This window comes from Macrotis lagotis, chromosome 1 (assembly GCF_037893015.1).
Source record: "Macrotis lagotis isolate mMagLag1 chromosome 1, bilby.v1.9.chrom.fasta, whole genome shotgun sequence".
NCBI lineage: Eukaryota > Metazoa > Chordata > Mammalia > Peramelemorphia > Peramelidae > Macrotis > Macrotis lagotis.
Genome location: NC_133658.1, coordinates 47608464 through 47635109, shown reverse-complemented (window position 1 = coordinate 47635109; position 26646 = coordinate 47608464). Strand labels below are relative to the sequence as shown.

Genomic DNA, 26646 nt, shown 5'->3' with positions numbered 1-26646 from the left:
AGTTTTGTTCTGAGGCCAGATTTGAACTCAGGAAAATGAGTGTTCCTGTCTCCAAGCCCAGCACTCTGTCTCTTGTACCACCTAACTGCCCCTGAGAAACAGAGACAATAAGTGAAGAATTTGGGTGCTTTCAGTATGGTTAAGCAGCAGAATGTTTAGTTGTATTCAAATTTAAGAATGATTTTTATAAAATGCTTCTCTTTTTTAAAAGCATTCACCAAATCTCATGGTCATTCTCTCTTTACCTGCTGCTGTGAAAAGATATTCATTTCTCTTTCTTAGGGTTGACAGGCCCTGCTCCTTTTCCCTTAGTAGTGAAATAAAGCAAAGCAAGAGACTAGCTATAATGGCTTTCTCTTTTCAGAAGAGACTGAGGAATGGGCAATGTTGAAGGCTACCTTGCTTTTTACCAAGTCAGTTCATAAGACAGAGAAAATGGTAAAGCCACTGGCTATTACAGTGGCCCACTCCTGACCCCTCAGAAGCAGACAAAAGAACCTTTTATCTCATAACTAAGACCTGTAAAACAAAACCACATGTACATGTGTGCCTTCATGCTCACAAACATACACCTACAGATAATCAAACTGGTCCCAATAGCAAAGTACTGAAAATGTCTCTCTTTGTTCGCCAGAGATAGTGGAGAAGTGGATGAGGATGGGGAGGTGGTGATTGAACTGGAGGCTATGATGCTAGGGCACTGTCTCTGTTCATTGGGAGTTTATGAATGCAGCGCTGTATTTGAGAATTTACAGGCTATCCCAGTTTCATAAATCAGCGATGTGTGCTCAGTGCGTGATAGTCTGCAAATTCTAAACTAATATGTCGCTCCCTTTCCGTGTAGTATCATATTTATGTTGAGCTTCCATAAATTGTACCCTAAGCTGTTGCCGCACAGACATGGCCTGGCCATGATGAACAGTGACATAACTAACAATAAGAGAGCAATAAAAATTAAAATGCAAGAAAACGAAATGAAATAAAAATTCATGTGACGTGGTGTTTAACGTTGCTTATTTCAGCAATGGGCATCCATAAAAGCATCTTGGGTCTGCATTCCCATTTTCAGCAGTCAAGTTTCCACAACATTTCATTGTCTTTGAAGTGTCAAAAAAGAAGAAAAAACCAGCCAAGTTCCTCCCATTTAGAAGTTGGTGAATGAGAAGGGGTCAGGATTGATGCTGGGAACTTGAATCTTTGAGTCTCAGCATCTTTGAAGAGGAAAAACATATCAAACAACTGGAACTTATTTCCTATGTGTTGAGCAGTTTACTAAGGATTGGTGACTCAGTCACCAAAATGAGTGTCACTGCTTGCCCTCGGGAAGTTTACATTCTAATAGAGAAGACAATGTGCACAAATATAAATATATAGACAACAAAATAGTAGAGCAGTTTGGAGAGTAAGGCAAGAAAAGCTTCATCAAAAAGCATTCCCTGAGCTAAGTTTTGAAAGAAATGAAGGGGTTTTGAGAGATGAAGGTGAGGGAGAAGTGCACCACAGTGTGATTATTTCTGGAAATGAGGCTTGTGAACAAAGCTATAAGAAGAAGGTTGCCATTCTCAGGAGTATGATTTCTGGTGGGTAGAGAATAGGATAAGGGTAGACTTGGGACTCTAAGCCAGTATCTCATGACCTTTAATCCAGGAATTGAACCATTTCTTGCCTTGTTGAACAAACTGAAAGTCGATGTATCTCAGCTGTTTAGGTTCAGTCTGGGCTTTTATGTCTTAGGGACTTCAGGATGCTTCATAGTCAGTTTGCTTTATAGGGCAGCAAGCTTGGAGGAGACTGGAGTAAACCTTCAATATAATACAAACTACCTAAGTGGCTATATTGTTGTTAGAGGGAAATATTTTAAAAGGGGGCAAATTGTGTTACCCCATACCCCCCCCCCCCAACCAGAAAGCCATCCCTTAAATTTAGGTTTAATTTTTCTTTAGGATTTGTGTGTGTGTGTGTGTGTGTGTGTGTGTGTGTGTGTGTGTGTGTTTCAAGCTGTTTATTCCATTAGAAAACAGTCTGTAACATCAGGTTACGCAACAGACAAAGGAATAAGAGGTGATATTTTCACGTGCAAACAGAGAACCTGCCAAGAAGTCATAAGTATCAATCCATCATAATTATCAGAAACAATGTCCTCCAAAGAAGTAGAGAGACCTAGCCAATATACAGACACATAGGTTTAATAAATTCCCTCCCAGACTGGCTTTTTCCTCTCCTTCCCCAGCAAACGACGCAATTGTTTATACAAAAGAGAAATGATGAGAGGTGGACCATAACGCCACAGATTTTTTCTGGCTTTAGTCATTCCTGTAGGTCGGCAGACAAGAGTTTGTGCCAGCATCACAGACAGCCTCCTGAAGATATAGGTCGTCTCCTTCTGGAGCCCTGGGTTTAATATACATGAGAGATTAATTACAATAGTAATAATTATTTTGAAACCTTGACAATAACAGGCCTGTCAGAAAGGAAGAGATTAGGACTTGGGGGAAGAAATGGGGAGGGGGGGAGAGTGGAGGGGCTGAGGTTTCAGCCTAGCAGAATGACTCGGGCTGTGAAAACCCATGAAACACACAGTTGTGTGCTGTTCTTCTTGGATTTTTCCTCTGGTCACTTCTTCATGAGCTGTGAGAGAGCCCTCTAAGGCAGCCAGCCCCTCCAATCCTGTAGCTATTTGCTTTACGTAAACCAGCTAGCAAACCACTCCATTAGTATTGATGTAGACATTACCACAAATCGCCACTCAGGGACCTAAAAGAATTGACTAACTAGTATTGGATCCAATACACATAACTTGATCAGACGCAAAGTTTAAGTACACTCACCAGCCTCTCCTCAGGATAGGGACTTCTGCTGGTAGCGAAGGAGACCCAGAAGGAAAGGGGTGGGGGGATAAATCTGGGGTTAGTGGTTTCAAGTTGGAGAATTGCCTAAATATGAAAGAAGCAGAGCAGTCTCATTATTGAAGGGGGACTTCACTACTGAACAGGTTTGTTCTTTCCCAAGCCTTCTTGGCTGGAGTATACTTGATAAAACTCATTAATTTGACTTTTTTTTTTAAACCTCCCTTCCAGCAGTTTTGAGATGTAAGAATTTCAGTGTCAGATCACATGGAAGATGACTGAACCCTCTGCTCAGAAAAGTCTACCTGGGTCAGGGGTCATCTCTGTATGCATCTAGCCCATCACACTTAGAGAAACAGAACAGTAGTCCCTTCAGAGCTAATTGTCTTCTGGGTAACTTGGAAATAGCCTGGGTAGGATTGGGTGGAAAAACTCAGTGATGAATGACAATGGGCCCCTCCAGGTCCAGTCCGTTGTGTAGTCATGGTCAGACCTCAGGACTTTGGGAAGGTCCACTAGCCAGAAAGTTCCCTTCCAAAGCCAGGAGAGCCCTGATTAAGATGCTGACAGATCTCCTTCTCTATTGGTGCTTGGTCTTGGTTCTGACTGGATTCAATTACTCCATTAACTGTTTCTGTCTCCCTTGGAGAGCTCTGATTGTTTTTTCTAGCTCACCTTGCCCTGAGCTTTGCATCATGAAGGAGAGTAGGAGTAGAATCAGCTTGGTTGGGATTTGGGCCTTTGGTCATGGAGTCTACTCTAAGAGAGACTAATGACACCTGCGCAAGCCTAGCTACCTAGTCTTTCTTTTATTGTAGGACTTAGTAAGACTTCGCTTACAGTTAGCAGTAAGTGTATTCAAAACAGAAAAACCTAGAATTCCAGGCATTTGACCTGTAGAAATGAATCTTTCAGACCAAGATAAACCCAACTGATACTGAAGGTGTGAGCAACAAAAATAATCCAAATCAAAATAGGAAAAAAATCAGTGTTGTGTAATAACAAGGAAATAGGCCTTGAAATGAATGAATGAATGAATGAGAAAGCCATGTTGTGAAGCACTTAAACAGGGTCCAGGCATTTTGGATCTGAAGAAACAGACAGTCCTTGTCTTCAAGGAACTTATATTCTAAGAGGCAGAAATGACTGGACCATGAGGAGATAGTTTGATTTGGAAAGTCGCAAGGATAGTAAGTGGAGACTGCGTGAGTGATCCCTTTCCTTGTCTCCAGGCTAGGCTACAACTAGAAAATGCTGCCTTGGTTCTGATTTGTGCTGTAGAGTTTCCTCCTTATGCCAATGAAATCATAGTTCTAGAAAGGAAGGCTCCAATAAATGTTCTTGTGTTCTGCTGTCCCCTCCCCTATTGGGTGTTTCATGTTCTCTATCTCCATCTCCTCAAATGAATTTGTCTTTGAAGATTTTTTTCAATCTACCTGCCCCAGGTTTCAAAAGTGCTAGTTAAAGCTTTGCTCTGAAATTAGTAGTTTATTGTCAAAAGCAAATTTGAAAGAAAAAGAACACATTGAATCATGGAATCATTGTATTCTGTCTGTCATACTGGTAAATTTCATTAAATCTCAAAGAATATCTCTTTCATTCAGTCCAGAGAACTAAATACCTATGCTTGGAAGCCTCAAAGAAGTTTTAGAGATTTTTGTCAGGAATATTTCACCTCAAAGTTGCATAGGTAGAAACTGTTAATTGGTTTTCAAAAGGAAGGTTTTGCAGAAATAGTATGTGAAACCTACCCTAACGATGTGACCCTTGACAAAAACCATAACCTTTCTGTTCTTCAGATTCCTCATCTGTAAAATGAAAAAAAAAATAATACTTGTACTGCCCCCCCTCCCAGGGAAAGCTTAAAGTACTATCTAAATCAATGTATATTGAGCCTTGAAAGATGGATGAGCTAAACAAACAATAGCCAACAGATAATAACAGCTTCTGTTTCTAGTGTTTTAAATTTAAGTTTCAATAGTCTTCTGATAGGCAATGATATCTTATTATACTCCTTTAACAGATGAAAAAACTGAGGCAAGCATTAAATGATTTATTTGAGGTCACTTTGCTGGTAAGTTTCAGAGTTTGGGTTTAAATTCACATGCCTTAAAGCCAAGGCCAGTGATCTCTGTAACACTATGCCTCACAGCTTCCCTTCCCCTCCCATAGCCTATGTAGAACGTTAAGATTTGCCAAGATTTTTTTTCTGTGTAAATATTCTTAGCCTCTAATTTCTGCCCTTTGTTAAAACTTGCAGATATAGAGTGAGAGGTGGAAACACTGAAATTCTTTCGCCTAAATTCATTTAGTTTGAGGACTATTTATTGAGAAAAGAAATTCAAGGTGTCTTCACAGATGCTCAAAGGACTGCTTTATGTCTGCTGCTCTGGACCTAAGCTTTAAAAAAAAAGCTAGAATGTGGAACTCAAACTCTTACACAAATGAATGTGAAAAACTATATCTTTCCTTGCAATTGAAAAAAAATAATTTTTTTTTTAAATCTAGAAATGTATTTCCTAACCCAGCAGCAATTGGTCCTAGGCCTCATTTATGTAACACTTTCTTGAGGAAGGCAAAGCAGGTAGCTGTGACAGGAGCAGCCATAGTCCCAATTGGGGGGGGGGCAGGGGGTGATGAGCCACAAGAACCCAGACAATGTCAAATCTCCCATTGACCAGAGAAAAGGAAAATTGTTGTTTAGCTCTGGAGATGGTAGTAGTGGTGGTGGATGCTGAGGAAAGGTGAGCATGACAAAGGAATCCAGACCTGTGCATAGAGGAAAGACTAGATGCAAGGAGAAATGAGGGTACAGAGGATTCTTTCTCTTCCTGGAGTGGGGGGACCTTCATCCCATATTGGAGGTATAGGGTTGAAGAGATGGTACAGATTGATAAAATACCTAGGGTACACTAGAGAGGTAGGTTACTTGGCCCCCTAACAAACCCAAGTTTTTTCCCATATTTTGAGGGACAACACCCATGTGGCTCTCAGAATAGGACTCTAGAAGAGCTGGGAGCCACCATAGTGGAAAGTGCTATTGTCCCTCTATGAACTTAATGAGGAGTTATTTTTGTATGTAAAGAACTTGGAAATCTGATACTTCCTTGAAATGAGAGGGTTCTGGGGTGAGGTGGGGGGGGCTGAAAATAAGTCAAATTAAGATATTTCTAGAAAATCCTGTCCTTGAGTGAGGCAGTTTCCTTCCTGAGTAGCCTTTGAGATTGAACCTCATTTGTATGTACCCAGCATTTAAGTATCAGATTAGAAGTTTCCATGGAATATGTCAGAGTTCTAGGTGATCTAGTTTACAAAGGACATGGTGGTTTGCCAACATACTTAAAAAAAAACCTCTCCCAAGCTGCATTCTGGACAGAATTCTTTAGATTGACTGATGATGGTGCTCACAGTCAATCTACCTCAATTCTTTTTCTATACACATGTATTGTATGTGTACTGGTAGGGTCTCTGGCTTTGGGACATATACCCATCCTGGTACGTTTTGGTTTTACTTTTTCTTTGTTATTTTTCTGAGTATCTAAAAGGCGTTTTCAGTTCTGTCCTCCTCCTTTCTGGTGGGCTAAGTCAGCAAGGTTCTTTGTGACCCAGTTTCTGATTGTGCTTCAGACCAACTAAAAAGCAGTTACTTTTTTCCTTATGGGAAACACAATTTGGATTTGACCATGTAGATAGGTGGTAGTAACTTTCTCACCAGACAAATACAGAAGGATCTTACATCTTTGGGCTTTTAACAGAGTGCTGGTTTATTAAAGGCATTGAATTGAGGAAAAAAATTAGTTTCTACTTAGATGGAGGAAGTTAAACACAAGCATTGCATTTCAGATTTTTATAATGGGAAAATTTTTGTTACCAAAATAAAAGACTGAAACAAGGAGATCTGAGAATTAATTGCAATTCAAAATCTCATTTTATTTAGAAAACTTTTTTTAAAGGCCCTTGAGAAACAGATGAACCAAGAACTCCAAAACGGTGGAAGCCTGCCCTCCACCCCCCAACCCGAGCTACCCGCTTGACTGGCAAGTCTGCCCCAATCTGACCATTTGTCTTTCCTCAGCCATGGCACCACACAAAAGCTGATCTCATCCCAATGTCATCTGATATTCCAATGACCCATCTGGTCATCAGTAGTCAAGCTCATGGGGATATGGAATTAGACCATCTCGAGGGAAGGCCCAGGGCTAAAGACTCCAGACCTTTTCTACTTGAGTTTGTGACATAATGCTCCTGATTGGAGGTGAATGGGCTGGGAACCTGACAAGTTCCAAGATTCAAGCTCACCCACAGACCCTCAATTACTTAAGGGGGAGAACAAGAGGGGAATGAGATAGATGATAAAGGCACATTATAAAGTAGTAGATAGATGCTCTTTTAGCCTTAGATAAAACTTGGAAAGTCAGATCCTAGGAAAGAACATCCTCTTTCTGATGTTGTTCTTATCTGCCCATGACTCAAGGTCAACATTGTCCACTCTGATATTCTAATCTTACCAACTGAAGCCCAGTTCAAGGAGCTTGGAAAAGGGGGTCTCCAATGGTACTCCATATGTTGTCCTGCAAGTCTGACATTCTAACAACAAAAAAGTCCATGATCAGTCTAACTGGGGGGGGATTGAGACTGTTTTCTTATTACTAAATGGCAAGGTATTAACAGCACAATGTAGAAATAAAAAAAAAGGCGAGGGGTAGAGGGTGGGGGGAGGGAAGGAAAGAAAAGACAGACGCCTGCTCTTTTCTTCTTGGTATTATTATTTGTGACAAAGCCCTCGGTCCATTTTTCTTCATAATTTGCAGGACTCCTAATGGGAACAGTACCTCCCAATTACCATGGCTGCCAAAGGCTAATTTGGTTACCCTCAGGATCCACAATAGAGAAACTGTGTCGGGCCTTTGTAGATATTTGCATACTATACATACCAGGAATGTAAAACAGCTGCCTGGCCCCTATTCCACTATCATGGCAATTATGGGTCATTAGTTTTTTTTTTTCCTTTCTTTCTTTCTCCCTTTTTTTCTTGTTCTCATCTTCCAGACTCCAGTAGGCAGTGGTAGGCAGCTGATGTGTTTGCAGAGACAGAAGCAATGAGAAAGGGGAGCTGCCGGGGCCTATTTGTTAAGAGTCAGGGGCTGACAAACTACCACTTGAATAGGGTTAGCACAGCCCTGCTCTTTTATTTCTTGATTACCTCCCCCTTTTCCTTTCTCTCTTTTTTTTTCCTCCCCCCTCCTTCCCCAGCATCGCCCTCCCTTCTCTTTTGGGAAGTCCCTGGGGGAAGCGTTTGTGACCAGGCCCTGCACGTGTGGATGGATGGATGGATGTGTGGGATGTACTTTGTCTTGGTTACTAAGGGGATTCAAACAGGAATCATGCCTGGTTAGGGGTAGGGGGGGTAAGGGGCTTGGGGGGGGGGCTTGGGCTCAGAGTTAAGGCGTGTGCCGGCACTTGGCTCACTTGGCTCTTGTGTGTGTGTTCAACCTCCTCCCCAGACACCCTCAAAGAGCTTGGACTCCAAACTTTCTCTGCTAGGCCTGAGGCCCTGAGCCAAGCCAAATAAGAGGGAGGGGGAGGCATTTCATTTTAAGATTCTGAATTGAATTTGAACCCTTGAGATGATAGGAACTCTCTTGGTCTCTCTCTCTCTCAGTCTCTCCTTTCTCTCTGTTCTTCCCCTTTCTCTTCTCTTTTCCTTTCTCTTTCTCCTCTTTCTGTCTCTCTCTCTTTTTCTCTGCCTCCTTCTCTCTGTCTTTCTCTGTATTCTTCCTTCCCTTCCTTTCTGTTTGTCTGTCTCTTTTCCTCTCTCTGTTCTCCCTCTTTCTCTCCCTTTTTTCCTTTCTCTTACTCCTCCCTCTGTCTCCCTTACCAGCTCTTTTTCTCTTCCGTTTTCTTTCTTTCTTTCTCCCTCTCTGTCCTCTCCATCTTTCTCCCTCTTTTCTTTCTCTGCCCCTTCTCTCCCTCCCTCCTTATCTCTTTCCGTGTCTCTCTTTTCTCTCTTTTGAAAAATGTGTTGTGTCTTGTGGTAGTTAATGGGAAGTTATGGTTTTGAATATAATTTTTTCCCTTCAAGCTGCTAATTTTATTGACAATATAGATAGATTGAAAGACCCAAAGCTTTTGTGTTGTTTTGTTAAAGCAAATAAGTGAAGCACAAATGTAAATTACATCTCCAGGTTCACATTAGAGGTTTGCAAATAATACTGAGCTAATGGTTATTGCAAAGGAAAATAGCAGTGGGATCAATATTCTATACAGTAGAAGGCGATACCTCTCTCTCTTTTAATCACCTCATTGCAGAAATGGCATTGAAATTTGAAATCTCATTTTCTCCATTTGTACAAATTGAACATAAATCACTGGGAGTGAGGGGAGGTGGCAGGCAGCTTTGCTCTTTGTGGGATTGCATTACTAATTAGTGTTGGGATAGAGGAGTAGAGAGAACCAGGGAGGGGCTCCACCGACCTGCTTGGTCAGATGCAGGTGGATCTTCAAGCACCAAAGACTTAGAGGAAGGGCCTGAGAGCTTTGGCTTTCTATCCAGCTGAATGGGGCAAAATCAGCCTGAAGTAGTTAACCTTATCAGAGAGAGAGAGAGAAAACAGAGGACCAAGAGGGACCTAAGATCCCACAATGCACTGCTTACCAAAAAGAAGGAATAGATTTGTAGTTCCTGCCTTAGTTCTCTTGATCTTATAAGAACCAGAGAAGGTCCATTACTGTCCATGATAAGCCAAGAGATCACAGAGTGTGGAGTCTCCTGGTCTTTCCTGCCTTTTATTTATACATCTGTAGGGCTTCAGCAGTAGGTGTGGTTAGTGCCCAAGTAGCCCCAACAAGATGAGGGCCCCCAAACTTGCTTATGTTCTATTACACATACCCCCCCGATTAACACATTCCCTCGGCTACTTCATCTGGGGCCCACATGCTCTCTGACACATACACACAGAGCAGGTATTGTTTTTACATGGGAAACCAGTGGCAGTCTCAAAACTGGAGTAATTTGCCAAGGTCAAAACCTAGAATAATTGAGCAGCCTCAAAATACGAAACTTACCCTTGCAAATGGCCACTTGCCCACTCATCTGGAGTCAGTAACTATTTCTGCTAGATGGGTAAAGTAGAACATTGAGTTCATTTAGCTGACTTACCCTGAGGGCAGAATGAGCAGATAAAATGCTTATATTTTATTTGAAGAACTGTTTTCACCTAAGGAGGAGTCAACCCATTCTCTCTCTCTCTCTCTCTCTCTCTCTCTCTCTCTCTCTCTCTCTCTCTCTCTCTCTCACTCTGTCTCTGTCTTTCTCTTTGTCTACATCTCTCTCTGTATCTGTCTCTGCCCCATCTTTCTCTGTCTCTGCCTCTATGTCCGTCTTTCTATCTTTTATTCTGTTTCTGTGTCTCTGGCTGTCTGTCTCTCTATCTGTCTGTCTTTCTCTGTCTCTCTCTCTGGCTCTGTGTGTCTCTCTCTTTTTTTCACCAGACTTGTCATGTAATTGATATAGAGGACCCCATCAATAGGAAACACCCTTCATCAATACAAACCAGAAATTCCTTTTTTAACCTACAGTCTTCAAGAGTTGCCTGGGGAAAGGAGAGAAGTTACATGGTTCACCCAGGACCATCCAATTAGTATGTGTCAGAATCAGGGCTTGAGCAAAGTTCTTTCCAAATCCCAAAGTTCTTTCCAAATCCCAAGGCTGAGCCTCTATTCCCTATGTTGGGACAATGAAATAACAAAAGTGCTTCCAAAGGGAACTGTTGTCTTTTTTTTTTTAATGTCAAGATATGAGTTTGATGACAGCCACAAAAAACCAGCAAAGTAAGCCCTAGAAACAACCTAGTCTGTTCAAAGACATTTTGCATGATTTTCAGTACACTAGGGGGAAAGATATTCTTTTTGGCCAAAACAGCCCATTCCATTCAGAAAGGATCTAAGTCATTTTCTTTGTCTGTGTTTGAGATCTGCCCCAACCACACAGTACATTACATCTCAACAGAGAAGATGCCAATAAGTAGTTTCTAAAGGATGCTGGGAGATATCCCACTTTCCTCTTACTACAACTCTTTTCCTCCCATAGAGTTATCCACACGTTGGCATATTTCCATCCCTTTCCTCCATTCTCTGTGGTTGCACTAGGAGATAAAAATAGGGGAGGTTAGGGGAAAAACTGGAAACAAGGTTCATTACCGAAGGTTTTTCTCATCCATTTCAATAGATGAAAGCAAAGAAAATAAAGCAAAATCCATCCAAACAGTAAGCAGGTGGCGGCTGCTAATAGAGAAGAAATAAAAACCTTTTAGAAATCAGACTAGACTACAAAAAACACTGACAAAGTGGAATGAAAGTTTTGAACAATCGGTTCAAAAAGAAAGGTGTTTGAAATAAACCCCTTAAATAACATTTCAAATGCTGAATAAAAAAGCAAGGGAGAGAGAGAGAGAAGCAGCTTTAGAAATTTGAAGCCAGGATGACTTAATCTAGAGAGAGGCCTTTTTTTATTCAACTTAAAAAAATAACTAATGAGTCCTCAGAGGCTCTGGGGCTTAGTGGGACTGAGAACTAGGTTGGGGTGTTAACCATACGTTGGCTGACCTAACTCCTTTTCTCAGCTTCATCATTGACTCTTTGAGTGACCTTGGGCTTTTAACCTCCTTGTGCCTCCATTTCCCCAGCTATAAACTGAGGTTACTAATAGGTATGTCCTATCAACCTCCCACATCCCTTAGGGAGAGGAATGAAGTAATGGACCTAAGTCTAATGATGAGGATTATAATTCTTTTAGACCTCCAGGGTGCCACCTTGAGATCTAAAACCCCCCTGCCCCACTCTTCCATCCCTAGGACCAATCAAGAATTTGCCTACTGCTCTGGCAGAAGCCCTCCACTTTGGGGTCAGAGTATTTCACCGTGTGCTCATCCCTTTTAGGGACATTTGACCATCTGTCCATCCTGCCAAATATCCTGAAGAGTTCACATAAAAAATGAAAAAAAAAGGGATTCATGAGAGTGCTGTAATGAGGAGCTGGGCTTGAACAAAAAGGAGGGAGGTGTGTTACAATGGAGGAGGGGGGAATGGGAAAGGGAGAGAAGCATGGCAAGAATGGAAATTACCTAAAAAGAGAGAAGTAGACACATAGAGAAAGAAGCCGAGGAGCAATGAAACAGGAGAAAGCACACTAAGCAGCCCACACACATAAAAAAAGAAAGGCTTCAAAAAAGAGAGGAAAGATTAGAGATAGAAAAACATTGAAAGAGGAGTAAAGATTTGAGGCAAATGACAAAGGGAAACACGGTAGTTTCTCCTTTCCCATTACAGAAGATGAAATCCCTATTTGGAAACCACAGAGTGGAGCAGTGGAAAGAGTTCTAGTTTAGAACTCAAAGAATCTGGGTTCAAATGCTCCTTTCACATCTTATTATCTTGAATTATCCTGTTATTTTGAGTAGATCACAAACTCAATGAGGATTTGAATTAGATGACTACAAAGACCTCTTCCATTTCTAAAGTAACGTGTGGTCTTCTGGCACTGAGAGATATGCCTGCCCCCCAATTCTACCAAATGTACTAATATTCCAGGATTTTGAGCAGCCCATTTTAAGGAGATTGACCTATTTGGTCTAAATGAGATCATTTATTACAATAAAGACTTAATTCAGCATGTAAGAGTGAATCATTTGCTCCTTTCACCAAGGACATGTACCTGTGCTCCAAAACAATGCTTTGAAGTCCTCTGAGGAAAAAAAATACTGCTAAAACAAGACACCTGGTTTTGCTGTGGTTGATTTTTAATTGTATTTTAAAGGCAAATCAGGTTTCTTGAAGAGTAATTCATTATGCTACCAAGGAGGAGTTTGAAGTTGTTGTCTCTTTAGTCTCATTTTGGACAATGGAATGGAAAAACTCATCCAGGATGCTTAGCCATTTCAGGTGCTGACCTCTCTAGGTGTTTTTGTATAAGTGTCAAAATACAGTGCAAGCAAATGATTTTGTCATTTGGTTATCAAGCAAGCAAGCCAGGGTTAGGAGGTTGGAAGGGATTTCCTTCAGCATTTCCTTTGCCAGCTCATTTGACTGATGAGAAAACCAAGGCAACCAGGGTGACTTGTCCAGGATCACACAGCTAGTAAGTGTCTGAGTACAGATTTGAACTCAGGTCCTCCTGATTCCACCACCACTAAGTAGACTGGTGGTTATATTGCATTCTGAAATATTTTGAGAAATTCAAATGTATACTTCCCTTCTCTGTGACTCAGTCTCCTCATTTATAAAATGTAGTGGTTGAAGTAGATGACTTCTAAGGTTTTTTCTAGCCCTAGACTAAGACATATGATATAAGGTTGTTGATCTTTTCTTTTTTCAAATTATTGGCATTTTCATAGAGTAGTTGAGAAGGAAGGATTTGGAGTTCAGAGTACTGCAGAATGGGGGGTTGTTTTTGAATTTGGTGTAGCTGTTGTCACTGTCTTCCCATTGTCCTGCCAAATAGGGAGTCCTGCATAAATGCTTGTGGATTAGTCATTTCTAATTCATATTTATAATGATAATAATAATAATCATTTTCATTGTTTAGGAAAAATAATTCTCTTCTTGTCTGATAGAATTCAGATAAAAATAGACCTGAGATAAATCTTTTATGCTTAATATTATTTTCATATTTAATGATACTGCTTTTGTTATCATTTTGTTCATATTAGAAATCATATTAGAACAAGTTGATATTCTTACATATTTTTAATATTTAATATTCTTTGAAACTAAGAATGAATCAACTGCTTTTTGTAGTTGGATAAGTTCAACTTCTACAGGCTCATGAGAAGCCTCCTCTGCTAAAACTCCAGTAGTAGTGGGGATGACATATATTTCAATCAATGTTGTTCATTTGTTTCATTTATGTCTGACTTTCTTTGACCCCATTTGGGGTTTTCTTGGCAAAGATACCTTTGCCAGCTTATTTGACATATGAGAAAGCCAGGGCAACCTAGGTTCAATGACTTGCCCAGGATCACAGATCTAATAAGTGTCTGAGGACAGATTGAACTCAGGTCCTACTGAATCCAATGCCGGCATTCTATCCAATGTACCACCTATCTGTCCCTTCATCCAGTAGTCACATGATTTTGAATTCCTCTCTCGGATCTCTACATTTTGAAAGCTTTTTATGCCATAGAAATTGGAAATTATGAGTATTTGATATGGTGTTAAAAACATTTTTATTACATTTTTTATGGATCAGTGTTATGTTTGTGCTTTCTGGAAAACAGTTCAGACTGTGATAAAATTCAAGTTCCTGCAGTTTATTGATTGATTTTTTCCTCAGGATGGTTTAAAGTCTGTATTTTTATGGTATGGGAACAAAGGGGCAGATGGCATCTGTCAATCCATGTCAATCTGTGGGTGATTCTAGTCACTAGGTTATATCTTCCCAGATTTTCAATAGTGGACAAAATTTTTAAAGCCTACAGTGATGTAATGTAATGTTTCCTTGAACAATCTATATTGATAACTGACCAGACACCTTCAGAATGATTCTTCTGTAATTTCTGTTGTCAGTGATATGATCCTGAATTGCCTTTGCATACTCCTCTGTTTTCACAAACAAATACACCCAGCACAGTCAATATTTCTTGTTTGCTTCGATAATGTAGATATCATCCAAGGAGGAGCTTGTAATTCTATTCTTGGATATTAGCTGTTTCATAATCCCCATCTGAAGGTAAACCACTTTCAGTTAAATTCAGCAAATCAAATAAAATGTCCCTGTTGTCAACCTATGCTATTTCTCAGTGAAGTGATGTCTGCTTGTTCCCAAAGTATTTCTATACAGTTTTGATCTGTTTATCATGGGCTCTGAAAATGACTAATAATCTTCTTCCTCAGTTTTGGATAAGTATTCATCTCTTTAGCCTTAACGTGGTAGGCTCTGTGCTTCTTTAAGATTGTATGGGATTTTTGTTAGGATACTATCTATCTATCTATCTATCTATCTATCTATCTATCCATCTATCTATCTATCATCTATCTATCTATCTAATTGTCCATTTTATATGGATAAAAGTGCACATTAATACTGGTATTATATAGGCATTATATTTCTTTAAATGTGTTCTTCTGATGCATCATTGATATCTGGAAGCCACTAGGTTTCTTAACATATTTAACCATACTCTTCTTGGCATGTCTTGCCTTGAGGATGCTGAAGTAGTTGGAGTTATTGTCTATATCTCTTAGTTCAATTTGATGAAGTTTAAAACTGTTAGTCTTTTGCTTTTTTGATGTATTTTAAGAATTTTATATATGTCACATACAAATGACCTTTAAAAAAGAGTAAGATTCCATGAGATGAAGGAGGTGTTGGTATATTATACCTGCTACTTATATCCATGTCACCAAATTCAAGCAAAACTTTCCAAAATTCTAGTCTGCAAATATTCATCTCCTTCCCAAAGCATTTAAGATGTCAGGTTTGTGTTTGTCACCCTTTTCATTATTAGATACAATCACTGGAGTTGGCATTGAGTAAAGCTTTTCAAAGACTTTAGTTTCTCAGTTTTTCCAAATTCAGAATTTAATAACCCAATGATTCCATCAAATTTAAGCATAGGAATGAAATTCTGTTTTTGTTTTTATGCTTGCCTTATGCTGGTTAGTAATATGATGTTATATGACTGGGAGTTGAGAGTACCACTGAGCAAAAAGTAATATGGAGTCCTTATCTAAAATAGGCATATTTGGTTCCAAATTCGCCATGATTTAGCTCTGGTACATAATGTAAAAATTCATGTCTTCAGTTTATTCTGTGGACAACTAATGAGTTGCCTACTTTAGGGATCATTTCCATCTGTGTTAAGGATTTCTAGTAGGCTGAATAGTGTTTCTGAAGATTGGAAAACAATTGCATTCCTTGGATAAGGATGCTAAGCCAATCAGTTTAATAGCCAAAACCCAGTTGACTGACATTTCAAGGTTTCTACCAAGATCAAAAAGATTTTAGATGTTATCTACTTTCATTGCAATTCCATAGGGCAGCTACCAGAGCAGCCCTGGGTCACAAGAAGTCCCTACTACATATCACCATGCTTATTAACATTCTTCTTTTTTGACAGAAAGAATCATGAGTTGGATTTTGAGGGAGCTATTAGTATCCATTTGTAAACTGTCATTCATGAAAACAAAGATTGGAATCAGGGTTAGACCTGTGATTTCATAGGATATGGAATTCCTCCCAAAATAAATTTTACCAAGACAGGTCAGCACCTTCTCTACAATTCAGAATGTAGTCTGCATTATTGCTGTAGTATTGAGTATTAAGAGGTTCAATGACTTATGAAAGATAATACAACCAATATGTATTAGAGGTGGCACCAACAATGACACTTTATTCATTGCCTCAGTTCATGAGAACCCCAGGAGGAAAAAAAAAGACAGAATTATTTTGTTTTAGAGTTTAAGGCAACAAAAAGCTTGGGATACTAGGCAATTTTTACCAAATTACATCATAGCATTTATTATTTATGGGACATGCAGTATCTGTTAGATCTGATGTTTGGAGAATGTGGTCAGCAATAAAATTCCCACTTTAGGGATGTAACAGAGACACCAAGATATGTAAGTGTCTTGACTAGCACCACATGATGCTTCAGTGGGTAAAGTCACAAATGGAATCATTTGATCTCAGTTGACCTCTGATATGGTCTCATTTATTGATACCAAATTATAATGGTCCCAGATGAGAAAATCCCCATTATTCTGAGCTGCTGGTCAGAGTTTACATATTGTTGCTATACTGTGATCTTCAACTTCCTTATCTTTAAGATGGGTATAACTGAGTTAGGCTACCTCTCTTATTAGGCTATAAGAAATAAGCTAGGTAAATATTATGTCACAATTATGCCCTTCTGTGTCTCCCCTTCATGTATAGATCACCCCACAAACTACTAGCCACCGCTAGTTGCTTTCTGTTGAAGTCCTAACCAAGACTAGTCCTCAGAAAGAAGAATAAATGTTTTCCCTTTACTTTTTACTCCCCTCTCTCTTCCCCAAGTCTAAGAAGATATCTCTCTGTAGGATAAGAATGGCAGTGTTGCTCTCTTTAGCACCAGTATTCTCTTGGTGGTACTATATGATGATGTTTTGCATTTGTTCTCAAAGAGGACCATAACAAAAAGGAGGTGAATTGGATTTGAGTGAGGGGGCCCTGTGCTAGGTCACCAGCCTAACTTTCTCCTCCAGAGCCATCTGGATCCAGTGGCCAGATACAAATCAAGATGACTGGAGATATCCCTGGATGCCATATAGCTTGGCTCCAAAGCATGAACCAACAGTAATCTCCAAAGACATGACAATGGCAGGTTATGTATAATGAAGAGAAGCAGGGTCAGCATGAGTAGGCTGTAATATATTTCCAAAGATAATTTGTGTGCAAAAAATGGTATAAGGAATATCAGTAGATAAATGTCTGATTGGAGAAAGAGGTTGGTCAGTTCTATAGCTAAAGTGAGAACCAACTTAGGCCAAGAAGCTTGGAATGCATTTGCCCACCAAGTGTCATTTTGATCTTTATTTAGCTTCAACAAAATTTGTAGCATGACAGTGTAATAAGCAAGCAAATCTTTTTTTTTCCTGAATAATGAATAATGTCTTACATATATATATATATACTTATTATATATTATATATATCATCATTTTTCAAATGTATGATATATGTAGAACTATTGTACTTAGTAACATACAAATTAAAGGTATTACTGAGTTCTTAGTAGCATTTTCTTTTCTTTTTTATCTTTGCCCTCATACAATTTTTAAAAACCAACTAATACCAACAGGAAAATTATATCATGTCTGGGACATATTTTGTTGTTAGAATGGGATCTTTTTTATTCAAAAAAAGTTTGGAGGGCTGCTAGGTGGCACAGTGGATAGAGCACACGCCCCGGAGTCAGGAGGACTTGAGTTCAAATTCAGTCTCAGACACTGAATAATTACCTAGACATGTGACCATGGGCAAGTCACTTAACCCCACTGCCTTGCAAAAAACTAAAAAAAACATTAGCTTGGGATTCACTGTCCTAGAAGAAGGTCTTCAAGTACCATTGGAGAATTCATGGGTATCAACACTGGATTAAAAGGCAGAGGTCCTGGTTTACATCCCAGCACAAGTCATATAAACTTTCTACAATTCAATTCTTTGGGTTTTTGGGTTTTTTGTTTTTTGTTTTTTGTTTTTTTTAGTTTTTGCAAGGCAATGGGGTTAAGTGGCTTGCCCAAGGCCACATGGCTAGGTAATTATTAAGTGACTTAGACTGGATTTGAACTCAGGTACTCCTGACTCCGGGACGTGTGCTCTATCCACTGTGCCACCTAGCTGCCCCCAATTCAGTTTTTTTATAGACTAAATGATAACCTCAACTCCTCTGACTCTAAATAAAATATAGCAAAGTGGCACAGTGAATAGAAGAGTTGACCTGAAGAAAAGGACACGTGAATTCAAATCTGACCCCAGATACTTGCTAGCTCTGTGGCTCTGGGCAAGTCACTTAACTTCTTTTGGACTCAGCTTCCTCAAAGACAAAATGGGTATAGTCATAGAAATAATACCATAGTATTATGCTAGTAATATATAGTACTATATACTATAATATTACAGCAGTCATACAAATAGCAATATTTGTATCACATAACACAAAATCTGACATATAGTAAATGGTATATAAAAGTTGACTATTATCATTATTATTATTTTCAGGAGGCTAGGCTAGTCCTTTTTTTACTCTTTTAGGACTGTGTATAGACAGCCTAAAACCAAACTCAACCAACATGAAGTAGGTATCTATGTTTTTTCAGGTATTTCATTAAAAAACAAATGCAACCTAGCTGCTAAAGAGGAATGAGGGAACGGAGTTGTTTTTCCTTGTTCTAAATCCCCAAAGGCAACCAAGATTCATAAATGGGGCTGAAAATTGTAGGTTGTGATAACACATCTCTTTATCAGTTTTCCTTTGATGAATTCTTAAGTCAATGTGATTAGGAGTTAAGTGCTACAAAATAAATTAGTCTATGCTAGTTTTAAAAATTATGGAAAAACACTCACACATACAAACCTACAAAGGCCAGCTGTTAAATAGTGGGAGAATTCTGTATTCTTTGAAGTCAGGAAATCTAAATCTATTAGATATCCATTTTGAAATGTCCAGTGACCACTGAACAAGTGGAACTCTGGAAAGACAAGGATTGGATCTATAGTTACCAGAGTCATCTGCATAGAAATGATTGTGGAACCTCTGAAATATGATGAGATCTAGGCCTTGATATTTCCTTATCTCTAAAATGATAATTTTGGTCCAGCTGATTTTTGAGTCTAGCCCTTGGTCTTGCTCACTTAGCAGTATGTCCTAGGAGAAATCACTTCATGTCTTTAAGCCTTACTTTGCTTGGATGCTGAATCATTCTGTTGCTGTACTTTCAGGGGTCCCATTTCCTTTCTTCAATCTCTCATTTGGTGATCTCATCATATCCCATGGGTCCAATGATCATCTCTATGCAGATGACCGTCATATCTAGTAATTTATAGTACTTGTTCTATATCAGCTAATCAATGGACATTTCTAAATAGATATCCAAAAGACATTTCACACTCAACATATCCAAACTAGAACTTATCTTTTCCTCAAAACCCATTTAATGATTGCCATTATCATTCCACTTAACCAGCCCTAGAACTATGAATCACTCTCATTCCTCATATACATCCAATCAGACGCTAAATCTTGTTTTTTCTCTCTACAATATTTTTCACATATGACTCCTTCTTTTCACTTTCATGGCTCCCATCCTAGTCCAGGTTCTTATCACTTCTCCCCTCTCCTATTGTAATGGACTCTTATTTGATCTCCTCAAATCCCCCCACTTTAATCCATGGTTCATACAGCTCTAAAAGTAGTTTTCCTAAAGCAAAGGTCTGATCATATTACTCCCCTACTCCATAAAATCCAGTGGCTCCCATTACGCTAGGATCAAATATAAACTTCCCCATCTGACATTTTTGTTGAGTTATTCTTTTTGGTTTGTGACACCAGTTGGGGTTTTCTTGGCAAAGATACCGCCGTGCTTTGCCACTTTACTTCAGAAACAGAGGCAAACAAAATTAAATGCCTTGCCCAGAGTCACACAGCTAGGAAGTGTCTGAGGCTGGATTTGAAGTCAGGTAGTTGAGTCTTCTTGACTGCATAGCCATTGCTCCATGCACTATGACACCCCTGAGTTGCCCATTTGAAGTTCTTCAAAATCTGAAGCCTCCCTATCTTTTCAAACTTCCTATAAAGTACCCCTCCCAATGTTCTCTATAGTTCAGGTATCCAGACCTCTTTGCTACCAATTGCCTTTGCAACTGTTCATTTATTAACAATAAATACTATTGACAAAGAGGGTTTCTTAAAAACAGGCTGTGCTTAATATTAATATTGCAGTAGCCAATTCAAGTTGCAATTGCCTTCATTTACATGACGGCATCTCTCATCTCTCCACCTTTAAATGGGCTGTTCCTCATGCCTGGAATGCTTTTTTTTTCCATCTCTTAGAATCTCTGGCTTCCCTAAAAACTTCTCTCAAATTATACTTGTTCAATGAAACCAGTTACTATGGCTATTCCATTCCAAACTGTCTTACATTCTCTATATATAATTTGCTCTATTCAGATTTGAACTCCATGAGGAGGGGGACCATTTCATTTTTGTCCTTGCAGCACAGTGCCTTGCACAATGTGAGTTCTTAATAAATGCTTACTGTTTGAGCCATCTGTAAAATGGAGAAAACACTTTCCATTATTTGACTTCCATGGAAAATGTGAGGCTCAATTGAGAAGATGTTGTTGGTAAGAAGTTTAAAGATACACACAATATAAACTTTTATTATTGTTGTTTAGTCTCTTCAGTTGTGTCTGACTTTCTGACCCCATTTGAATTTGTTTTGGGTTTTTTTTTTGACAAAGACACTAGAATGGTTTTCCTTCTCATTCTCCAGCTCATTTTACACATGACAAAACTGAGGCAAACATCGTTAAGTGTCTTGCCCAGGATCATATAACTAGCAGGTATCTGAGACCAGACTTGAACTCAGGAAGACTCATCTTTCTGATTCCAAGTCCAGTGCTCTATCCAATATGTGTATCACCTAACGGCTTTATTATTATTATTATTGATCAGTTAGTAAACATTCACTAACCATCTATCATCACCAGTCACTGAGCTAAAAGCTAGGGATACAAAGAGGCAAAAACCAAGGTCATTTCTTTAAGAAGCTTCCATTATAATGGGGGAGAAGGTACAAAAAATTAAATATGCATCTTCACTTCCATTTTCTGTCTTTCTTCTAGACTCAGCTCCAAACTCACCTTCTGTAGGAGGTCTTTCAAACTCCCTTCCATTCCCTAATTGCCAATTTCTTCCTTCTGAGATTACCTTCCTCCATATAGAGCTGGAAGGAAAGTTAGAACTAATCTAGTCTAATCTCCTCATATTACAGATGAGTAAACTGAGGCCTAGAAGGATAAATTTACTCACCCAAGATCACAGGGGTAGTTATTAAGGCCCAACTAGAAATTCTCATCTGGCAATAAGATTCATTGTCTGTCCAATTTGGAACCAACATTGGTCCTTACATCGTCACTCCCTGCCCCCCACCAAAAGAAAAGAGTAAAATTACTGTGTTTCAAGGCAAAGATTGGATCCCATAGGATATCTATCCATGATGAGCAATAGATAAACAATCTCAGTTTGTCAGCACCCCGAGTAGGGAATTAGACTCACGTCTTCTATGTTAATGATACTTTCACATTTAATTTCCTGTGTGCCACATTGAAAATGTATCTGTTGAATGCAAAATTTCATTCCATCCAACTGTCTCGTTAAGTGAAGACATTGAGGTTGTACCTGTCACAACAAGACTCTGTAAACTCATTTAGAACTATAATTTGGAGAGGAGCAAAGAGGACTGCTCCATGTAAGCCCATAACCATTTGCTCAGTGTCATCATAATTGCTATTAGTAATTGGTTACTCATTAACACTGAGTATTAATTATTAATCAAGGAGAATTATTAAGCACTGGCAGTGTGGTATATTATCTGTTAGAGCCAACCCAAGTTGAGATCATGCCCACTGCTTAGTGGATTGGCAAGCTAAATTAAAAGATAGACAGGTACTTTCAAGGGGATGGAAATACACTCAAATGAAGGTAATGCCAAAAGGGAGAAATCAATGCTGCTCTCTGGACAATACTTCTGGCCTTAAAATTTGATGCTTCATTAAAATATCATTAATGATAATAATAACTAGTATGTTATAATGAACAATTATTTGATTTAAAATATAATTATTTTTACAGAATTTAAACTTTACAAACTATATATATATATATATGTATATAAACTCTTTTGTTCTCAATAACAGCTCTATAAAGCAGGAACTATCATTATCCTCATTTTACAAATGAAGAAATAGAGAGTAGTTAAGTGATTCAACCAGGGGTTACCCAGTTATTGAGTCTAGCATAGAATTTGAACTCAGGTCTTATTAATTCCAAGTTCCATGCCACTTAGCTGCCTGGTTGTGAAACAATGCATGCTTTCTCCAGGGTGGGTCTGGCACATGGAAATAGATGAACCAACATATGATAACCCCCATATTTAAGCAACACATAGTTTAATATTATTAAGATTTTAAATTAATTCGATAAATATGTAATTATATATACTTAATATTATGGGGCAGCTTGGTGGCACAGTGATTAGAATGCCAAGAGTGGACTCCAAAAGACCATCTTCATCCAAAAAGACATTTATTAGCTGGTTGACCCTGGGCAAGTCACTTAACCCCATTTGTCTCAGTTTCTTCATCTATAAATGAGCTGGAAAAGGAAACCACTCCAGTATTTTTGACAAGAAAACTCTAAATGGGATCATGAAGAGTCAGATCTCACTGAAATGAAAGAACAATTGACAATAAAATTGACCATGATTTAAATAGATTTAATTTCATATGTCCACGGATTTTTTTCTTGATTTTGCAACTTGTTCCCTTTTGGGCATCTTCTCCTTCCTTTTAGGGATTCCCTTACCTACAATGTCAGGGCTTAAATGAAAAGAAGAGAGAGTGGCATTCCAGGTTAGGGAGCTAGCATCTTATTGTGGAATCCTGAGGTTGGAGTCAGCTCCCAGACTTGCGCTCTCAGACTCACCAACCCCATTTACTTAAGGCTGCCATCTTTCTTCTCTCCTCCAGCTGAAATTACCTGCACTGCATGTCATCCACTCAGGACTGGAGTGCTCATGGTTGACAAGGTGTCAGTTAGCTAATCTGATCAACTATTTTCAGCTTTTGTGCTAATGGGAGAGGGTTAGAAGACCTCCTCCTGATCTGGAGTAATATATGTACATTTTAACAGTGGCCTTCTAGAGATAATGTGCCTCCTGAGGTCAATGCTATGGCAGGCCAACAGGGGAGACCAGGGTCAGCCTCCTGATGAAATGAAGTAGGCCAGAATTCATTGAAAGCCTCTGGGATGCTGTCAATTGGCTGCACCAATGTCTCTGGGTGTCATTCAAGACGGTTAGACTGGGGCACTTATTAGGAACCTGGTATGTATAGTTGTTAAGGTTCAGTCATTCAGTCATGTCCAAGTCTTCATGCTGGCCTAATTATGTGGGTGTCACTGTGTGGAAACCAACCTATTCTTAAAACACAGGCCTATAGACAGGCGAAAAATGATGGATGGCCTTTGAGACTCAGCAGTGCCATGTGATCCAGTTTGTCTTTGGATAGCAATACCATCAATAGACAGATCATGAGCCTCTCCAAGGTCCCGATGGTGAGGGTCTGTAAGCTCACATATTCCTTTCAGCATGAAACAGAAGGATGCTTATAGAGTCAGCTGTGAAGTGTCACCTCAAACCCACCCCTCTTAATCCTTCCCCTTTCCCCACTCCCCCGGCATCTTATATTTAGACTCATATAGTGTGTACTGGGCTTGGAGTCAGGAAGATCAGAATTCAAATCCTACCCTAAACACTAACTACATCTTTCTGGGAGAATCACTTAATTTCTGTCAGATTTCATTTCCTCATCTGTAAAAGGGGGATGATAGTAATAGTTTGAAGGATCCTTTTGGGAAATGAATGAACTTATACTATATAGAGAGAAGAATTTCAATGTTAAAGTTCTATGTAAATCTTACTTATTGGATCACATGGTTAGCCCCCTCTCACCCCTAGTATGCTCTCCCTATTCTCCTCTGCTGCTGACTTCTTTCAGTATTCAACTCAAATTCTGTCTTCTGCAGAAGTCTCTCCCAAGAGATAGGGAACTTTTCTCTAGGATTGCTTTCTATCTCTGCATACATCTTGTATGTGCATTATTTGGATGTTGTGTCCACCATTGTGCTAATTCTTGAGACCAAGAATTCTATTTTTATTCCTGGTGTGATCCATCATAAATAATTAATGCATGTGTGTCCATTGCTACTGCTGTAGAGGTGAAAGGCTGTGCCTTTGCCATTCTTTGTATCCCCATGACTTAGTCTAAAACTAGAAACCACAACTAAGTACTAAGAAGCCTCTTCCAAAAGCTCAAATTCGGAAGCTATAGCTTCAGAGTGTATGCTTCTGGGCTTTCTACTTTTTGCCTTTTCTGGAATTGGAGGGTCAGATGAGTTTTATAAGAAAGATTGAGTTTAAAAATAGAAAAGAGAAAAGTGGCATTCCAGACTGGGGATTGGGTAAAAAGATGGAGGCAAGTATTTGCATATTATTTCTGGGGATTCCCTCCATAGACCATTTTGATGTGAATGAAATATTTATTAAGAAAAAAAGGAGATACAGCAAGGAAGTTGTATCTGAGCTACCTGTGTGGCTAAGGCTGATGGATTTCTTGAGCTCAGGGGTCTTGAGCTGCTTTGAGATTAGATTTTTGGATATTTGCACTCATCATCTGACATCAAAATGGTGAATCCTCAGGAGGAGAATGGAGGCACTAGGTTGACTAAGGTCCATGCCAGAAATGAAGCAAATGTCAAAGCTTCTATGCCAATCAGTAGTGGAATCAGACCTGTGAGAGGCTGCTATATGTACTTCTAATCAGGGTTAAATAGGGAGACCCAGTCTCACAATGAACACAGACACATACACATACAGACAAACACAGAAGAGAATTAGGGATGAAGGTTGGAGCTAGTTTGCAAAGGGCCCTGAATAATAAAGCAAGGACTTTGGAGTTTACTGAATAGAATAAACCAGTGAAGGACCAAAAGTAGAATTTTTGTTGCCATTTTGTAATCATAAATGCATACTTATAGGAAACTCAATACACATGGAAGTTACTTGGAAATACAAATGTCTCTGTGAGTACATATTGACTTATTTTTGTGTTTTTCATTATTTTGTTAAATATTTCTCAAATGCATTTTAATGTGGTTGAAGATGCATGTTTGATACCACTGGATCAGACCATTGTTGTTCATCTTATTCACTTAACTCGATCTCCTGCTTCCCAGTCTTCCTTCCTTCTTATCTTTTGCTTCTTGAGGACTTTTTCCTCTCCTTTTTTTCATGGAAAAGAATTTCCAAGAAGTCACAGCAGAATAGAGTACCACTTTGGGAACTGTCATCACTGAAACTGGCCTTCAGAGTAGACTTCAAGCTGTCTTGAATGGATTCTGTTGTCTGTTCTTCTTGTAGCTGAGACTCAAGCAAGATCTTGAAGGAAGGGCAGGCTTCAGATAAGTTGAGAAATGGAAGAAGGGTAGGGATAGATCCCAAGAACCAGCTTGTTTGTCAGTTAAAGAGGCAAGTCTTGTGCATTTTTCTCTGTCAGTCTGATAGGCCTTGGAAAGACTGTAGGGGCTTCATATCCGCCAGTCCAAAAAAGTAATGAGAGAGCGTTCTGACTCCTTAACAATTCCTCAATTATGAGAATATCAGGATGCCAAAAAGGTCATCTCTGAATACTCTTTTATCTCTTAGACTTTTCTTGCTTTTTTGATAGAAGCATAGAATTAGAGTAAAAAGGGACCATCTAGTCTAAATTCTTCATTTTACAGATGGGGAAGGTGAGCCCCACAGAGGTAAAGTGACTTGCCCCAAGTCACACATGTGGCAAAGGTAGAACTGAGATTCAAGCCTGGTCTCCCTGTCTCCAAATCCAATGGAGCATCATGCTGTCCAGTTCTGCCTCTCAAATTGTCCTTTGTCTTAATACACCATAGGAGGCAGTGATGAGAAATCACTGTTAACTCAGAGAATTGAAATCAGGGAAACACGATTAATAATTGTGTGTGTGCGTATGTAGTTCATAAATGCTGCAGCCATCTCTACCTGACTCCTGCTTGTGTAGTGAAGTCATCTGGGTTCAAATTCTGCATGTATGTTTGTCAAATTAATGTCCTTTGATCTTTTTCCTTTCTCAAGGAAGGAGCCCACACCCAAGTAACCAGATTTGGCAGCCACTGCTGACTTCATCTTGCAGAAAACTTGATGGAAACTGCCCAAGATATCACTTTGGATGCTTGGGGAAGGTCCTTGGAAAAGGAAGTTTTTCCATTTAGACAAAGGGAAGATAGCAAGGAGAGAAGGCCCCAGAAGCAGGTCAGGTCCTAAGTGAATCCCTGAGCCCCCTTGGTGTGACTCTGCCAAAGCACAGCTGTGACATTAGCAGACAGACATTGGAAGCATCATCATAATTCTGCAGATAAAAGCAACTCCTTCTTCAGACAATTATAGTAAAATTGAAGCTCTCCTCCAAG

At 39.3% G+C, this 26646-nt stretch overlaps 1 long non-coding RNA gene across 1 annotated transcript in view; it reads left to right on the top strand.

Moving 5' to 3' along the window:
- LOC141513278 (uncharacterized) overlaps positions 1-26646 on the top strand; it is a 545077-nt gene that overhangs the window by 290092 nt on the left and 228339 nt on the right. The window lies entirely within an intron of this gene.